General features: G+C 35.4%; 1 non-coding gene across 1 annotated transcript; it reads right to left on the bottom strand.

Moving 5' to 3' along the window:
- Positions 1–3,895: 3,895 nt before the first annotated feature.
- Positions 3,896–4,005, bottom strand: LOC128778915 (U6 spliceosomal RNA). The gene has a single exon (XR_008424777.1). It is a non-coding gene; the product is annotated as a U6 spliceosomal RNA (small nuclear RNA).
- Between the last annotated feature and the right edge of the window lie 2,517 nt (positions 4,006–6,522).

Here is a 6,522-nt window from a genome sequence, read left to right as displayed (position 1 = left end):
TTACTGTAACATAGATAAGCTAAGATGGAAAAATCATCAGACTTGCAAAAGCTAAGAGAATAGAAGCCAAAGCCGATAGGAATATAGTCTTCTAAATTTATTATCTGTTATGCATTGAGTTATCACATATGGTGGGAATTTAAACCAGATGTATGCTTACTGGAAGAGGCTAGACCAAGACAGACAAGGGAGAGGAATGTGACCTCAATTTGAAAGTAGAGAATCAGAACTTGGTGGCGGTTCAGAAGTTTCCTTTTATGCTAGTTATGTAATAAAATAAAAGTTCTCCAACCATCTTTTCAAATTAACTGGGACTTCATTTCTTAATCTGGAAGTTATTGAAACTCCTGGCTTTTGAAATAAAATTATTTTTATTTGAGAAAGACCTAAGATTTTCTGAGTAACTTTTGCTTAATCTAAAGCAAAACATTTTTGGAAAATATAGTTCTGATAGGTAAATATTAAAATTTACACATTCTTATTTGCTTCATTCTCATCTGGAATTTAAATCTCAAACTTTAATAGCTAGAATTCAGTAGTACATCTTTGTCTGCCATCTGCTTTTTTTTAACTGAAGTTTAAAAAAATCTATCCTTTCAAGTCACATTTAAGTATTGAAAGTAATTGCATTTTAATGATGTACATCTAAGGGGAAAAAAAAAGACTTAGCCTAACATGAGTAACCTACCTATAGTTATGTAATCTTTTTATTTTTTTAAACTTTAAAATTATTGGAGAAAACATTTCTCCTAATAAATGCTTTAGTTTGGGAACAGTCTTGGAACAAAAGAACACACAAAATGGAACAACTTTGCAGTTGTTCCTCTATTTTTGAAGGGAAATTACCTTGAAAATTGTTAGTTGAGCAATGATGTATTTCTCACCAGTACTTGTGATATAGTTTTCAGTTTATTTTCACAATACACTTATGTGATCAGATACTTAAAAAAAAACAAGTAGCCAATTTAGACAGTTTCTATCACAGGAGAACAACTCAAGACAACTGATTATACTATGGAGACATGCACGTGAGCACGCATGCATGTATACTGTCTGCCAAAGACCTAATTTGCTCAAAGCTAGAGCGATCATTGCCAGCCTAAGAAAAACATACAAAAAAGGTCCCTTTTTCTATAAGGAGTTATCAGTAGGAAACTAAACACGTGTTTAAAAGAAACTACCTGAATGTCTCATTGTAGGTCTATAAACTGCCAAAACAATCGGTTGTTTTATTTAACTTTCCTCAAACAAGTATTGAGCAGTCATTGTGTTCTGGATACTTCTAGGCATCAGGGGGAGAAAAACTAAAAACATGTAAATGGTATGTTTTGCTTACCCAGCTTAAGGTAATTATATGATAACATTCCTTTCTTATGGAGGTAAAATTTACATGCAATGAAATGCACTGATGTAAGATGTAATCCATAAGTGTACAATCGGATACGAAGTTTTTAAAAATTTTTTAAGTGTTTATTTATTTTGAGAGAGAGGGAGAGAGAGAGCGCACGCGAGCAGGGGAGAGGCAGAGAGAGGGGGAGACACAGAATCTGAAGCAGGCTCCAGGCTCTGAGCTGTCAGCACAGAGCCCGACACGGGGCTCCAACTCAACGAGCTATGAGATCATGACCTGAGCTGAAGTCAGACACTCAACCGACTGAGCCACCCAGGGGCTCCTGGATATGTTTTAACAAATGTATGTATTCAGATAACTACCACCCCAATCAAGACATAAGTCACTTCCATCACCTCTAGAAAATTCCTTCATGTTCTCTTTCAGTCAGTCTCCCTTCCCAGATAGGCAGTTGTGTTCTGATTTCTATCATCATGGATTATTATGCTCTTAAAGTCACATAAATGGAATTATATGATGTGTATTCTTTTGTGTCTGATTCTCTTACTCTGTGCAATGTCTTAGAGATTCACCCATATTGTTGTACTAGTACTTTAATCCATTTTATTACAAATATTCCTTTGTATACATACAGACCATTTAAAAAAATCCATAATCCTGTTGATGGATATTTGTATTTGCTTCCAGTTTTTGGCTACTAAAAATAAAGCTGCTATTAAGATTCCTGGTCAAGTTTTTGTGAATGTCAATTTTCATTCTCTCCGATAAATACCTAGGAGTAGAACTGCTGGGTCATTAGGTGGGTATATAATTTTAAAAGAAGCTCCCAAACAGTTGTCCAAAGAGACTGTATCATTTTATACTCTATCAGCAGTGTGAGCGTTGCACTTGTACAACAAGCTCACCAACAATTGATGTTGTCTTTTAGTTTTAGCCATTTTAGTGTGTGTGAAGTGGAATTTCAATGTGGTTTTGATTCATATTTCCCTGATGACTAAAGATGTTGAATATCTTTTCATGTGCTTTTTTGGCCACTTACAAAGCTACTTTTGTGAAATGTATGTTTTTTGCCTATTTAAAATTTTTTTACCCTTTTATTTTTGATTTGTAGAGTCCTTTATATATTACTGTATAAGTTCTTTATGTATTAAGAATATTTTCTCTCAGTTTATGGCTCACATCTTTTAATAGATTTTATCTTTTTAGATATGTTTTAGGTTAACAGCAAAATTGAGTAGATGGTATAGAGAATTCCCATCTACCTCTTGCCCCTACATATGCATACCGTCCCCCACTGTCAACACCCTGCACCAGAGTGGTACATTTGCTACAATCAACAAACACATCATTATCCCCTGAAATGTCATTATCATCCAAAGTCCATAGTTTACATTAGGGTTCATGCTTGGTGTTATGCAATGGGTTTGGACAAATGTATAGTGATATGTGTCCACCATTGTAGTATCATACAGAGTACTTTCAATACCCTAAATTCCTCTATGTTTTGCCTATTCATCGCTTTCTCCCTCATCTTCTGACAACCCCTGATCTTTTTTTTAAGCTTATTTATTTATTTATTTATTTATTTATTTATTTATTTAGAGAGAGAGAGAGAGAGAGAGAAAGAGAATCCCAAGAAGGCTCCATACCATCAATCAGCATGGAGACCAATGTGGGGCTCAAACCCATGAACCATAAGATCAGGACCCGAGCCAAAGTCAAGAGTCATACACTCAACTGACTGAGCCACCCAGGCACTCCAACCACTGATCTTTCTACTGTCTCTGTAATTTTGCTTTTTCTAGAATGTCATATAGCTGGAATCATATGTAGCCTTTTCAGATTAGCTTCTTTCTTTAGTAATATGCACTTAATGTTCCTCCATGTCTTTTCATGGCTTGATAGTTCATTTCTTTTTAGTGTTTAATAATATTCCATTGTCTGGATATACTGTGGTTAGTTATCCATTAACCTACTGAAGGACATCTTAGTTGTTTCCAAGTTTTGGCAATTGTGAATAAAACAGCTATAAAAAACTGTGTGCAGGTTTTTGTGTGGACATAACTTTTCAACTCATTTGAGTAAATACCAAAAAGTGCAATTCCCAGACCACGTGGTCAGAGAATGTTAAGTTTTGTAAGAAACTGCCAAACTGTCTTCCAAAGTGGCTGTACCATTTTGCATACCCATTAGCAATGAATGAGAGTTCCTGTTGTTTTATACCCTTGCCAATATTTGATATTGTTAGTATTTTGGATTTTGGCCATTCTAATAGATATGTAGTAGTATCTCATTGTTATTTTAATTTGCAATTGTATAATGACATGATATTGATCTACTTTTCATACGCTTATTTGCCATCTGTATATCTTCTGGGGTGAAATTTCTACTCATGTTGTTGATCATTATTTAATTAGATTGCTCTAATGTAAGAATTTGATACATATTGTAAATAGATTAACACAAGCAAGCTAGTTAACATATCTGGTACCCCACAAATACAATAAGGTTTTTGTGTGTGGTGAAAATACTTAAGGTCAACTCTTAGATATGGGCTGTTTCACAAATTTGTATGTCATCCTGGCACAAAGGCCATGCTAATATTCTCTATATCATTCAATTTTTTTATATGTGTGTGCTGTCAAAGTTAGTACTTAAAGTTTATTTTCTCCGTACATTTTTACAGTTGTTCCAATGCCCTTTGCCGAAAAATATTCTCTATCTTGGGGTACCTGGGTGGCTCAGTTGGTTAAGTGTCCAACTCTTGATCTCGGTGCAGGTCATGACCTCACGGTTGGTAAGTTCACGGCCGCATAGGGCGCCAATGGCGTAGAGCCTGCTTGGTATTCTGTCTCCCTCTGACTCTGCCCCTCCCTTGCTTACTATGTCTCTCTCAAAATAAATACAAATAAACTTAAAAAAAATTCCCTATCTCATTGAATTGACTTGGCATCTTGGTAATATTCAGTTGACTGTATGTATATGGATCTATTTTTTATTTTACTATTCTTTCTCTCTACACACACACACACACACACACACACACACACACACACTTATTACTATGTTGTATAATCCAGGCTGGATTCATTCTTATATTTTTATTATAATTTATATACATTATATTTATTATATCCATTTAAAAAATTCCACTTTAAGCAATTAAAATTAAACCATTTTCACAAAATATTGTGGGCCCTAGGCACTATGCCTAAGGATAATTGGACCTTGTATGAGTAAAGCTAGGTTCTGCACATGTAGCCCTGTCAGAAACTAGGTGCAGAGACCAATGAAACTCTCCTCAGGAGGATAGACAAGACTTGTAGACCCTGAGAGTAGCAAATATCTGGGAGCCTGTGGTAGTTTACTTTCAATGTTGTGTTCTCATTATATTATCCCTATGACTAAAGTCTTTTAAATATTATGATACTGACTTAGTTGGTTTATGGGGAGTTGAGGAAAATATCTTTCAGTCAGAGTTCTTAGTTATAAGCAACAAAAGCTACCTTTGGTTGAGTAGAAAAGGAGTTTTATTAAAGAGTATGAGGTAGTTCACAAAATGGTTGGGATATTTGGAACAGTAAGCCCAAGGCTAAGCGTTAGGAAGAATGCCCAAAACCATGTCCCATGAACAGGTGTAGTGAGGAAAATGTTGCCACCACCAGACACTAGAAGTTACAGTTTGCCCCACAGCAGTTCTGTGCTAGGAAAGCACTTGCAGTGTTATCAATACAATTATTAGCATCAATGTAGTATTTTTGCCACGAATTCAATCTTGAAGCCCCTTAGCACTGCTAGTGCAGAGTGAGAGACTGAATGTTTCATTAATACTTGTATAAAAACACTTTGCCACACAAAAGACCACCCAAAATATCTGAAAAACAGAAAGTCAAGAAAATAAGAATTCTCGGTTTCTCAAGACTGTCTCACAGAAACAAAAATACCACATAGTATATGTCCTCAAATGAGCTCATAGTTTTCTGAAGGGGATAAACATATGCACAGCTATTAGTAAAGGCATTTTCCTGGGTAATACAAGTGAAATGATAGGAGAGCAGAAAGAAGACCATTTCAAATAAGGAGCATTTGAACCTTAGATCTTGGAGAATAAGCAGGATTTGGGCAGGCAGGGAATGAAACATTCTATGATAGAGGGAACTAAATGGGCAGATAAGCAGAGCTAAATTGCAGGGCGTATTTGAAGTTAAAAATTTTAAAACTTTACAAATTGAATACTGATTTTAGTACAAGTAGTTGTATTTCTTTACAAACCAGTCTTCTCTGAACAATGACAGTTATCAACTGACAGTGCTGTGAACAGGGTAAAAGTAAAGGTACAGTTGGATTTTAGGAAAAGAGATGAGTTTCAGTTGTTTGAAGGGGGCAGAAGGCAGAAATCAAGGCTAAAGAGAATATATGTGGTGAGGAAATTGAAGGTACTTTAAATGAAAGAAATAGCCTATAATTAGAAGAAGCATTTCCGTGATAATGGTGTTTTTAATTCAGAAAATACTTCTGCATATCTGAAGAGACAGAATGAAAAGAGATTGTAGATGATGGAAAGAAGGGTAAATGAGGTGAGGAGGGTAGGGGAAGATCCTCCTGGGGGAGGATATAGGAAAGCAGAAGACTTTGGAAAGAGGAACACTTATTTATCTAAAATGTGAAGGAAAAAAGAAAATATAAAGATGTTTTAGAAATGGAAAAGAAGAAAGGCCACAGAGATCATTTACCAATCAATAACTTTGAGTTATTGAAGGCAAGAGGTTGAAGGTTAAATCATCTTTGGATAATGTGGAGTTTGTAGAAAGTAATCTTTTGTATGGCCTGTTCACTCTGTCCTGAATACTTTTTTCCTCATCACATGGTTTATCTCTCATCCTCTTCAAGTCACCTTCTCAATGAGCCCAACCCTCACACCATATTTAAAATCTTCACCTGCTCCCTGAGTACTGAACTCCCCTCCCCTCTCCTTTTTCTTTTTTTTCCATAGCTCTGATCACTTTAAATACACTATGTGATGTACTTGGTGTATTAGTTTTCTGTTATCTGTCACTTCCCACTAGAATGTAAGGCCACAGAACAAGAGATTTTTGTCTCTTGTTTATTTAGAATGATGTCTGGTGTTTAATGACTATTTGTTGAATGAATACATAGCAAAGTTAATGTTG

This window comes from Panthera pardus, unplaced genomic scaffold (assembly GCF_024362965.1).
Source record: "Panthera pardus isolate Hobbes unplaced genomic scaffold, ASM2436296v1 HiC_scaffold_21, whole genome shotgun sequence".
NCBI classification, from domain to species: Eukaryota; Metazoa; Chordata; class Mammalia; order Carnivora; family Felidae; genus Panthera; species Panthera pardus.
The sequence above is the reverse complement of the archived record's forward strand: the minus strand, read 5'-3'. Positions and strand labels throughout refer to the sequence as shown.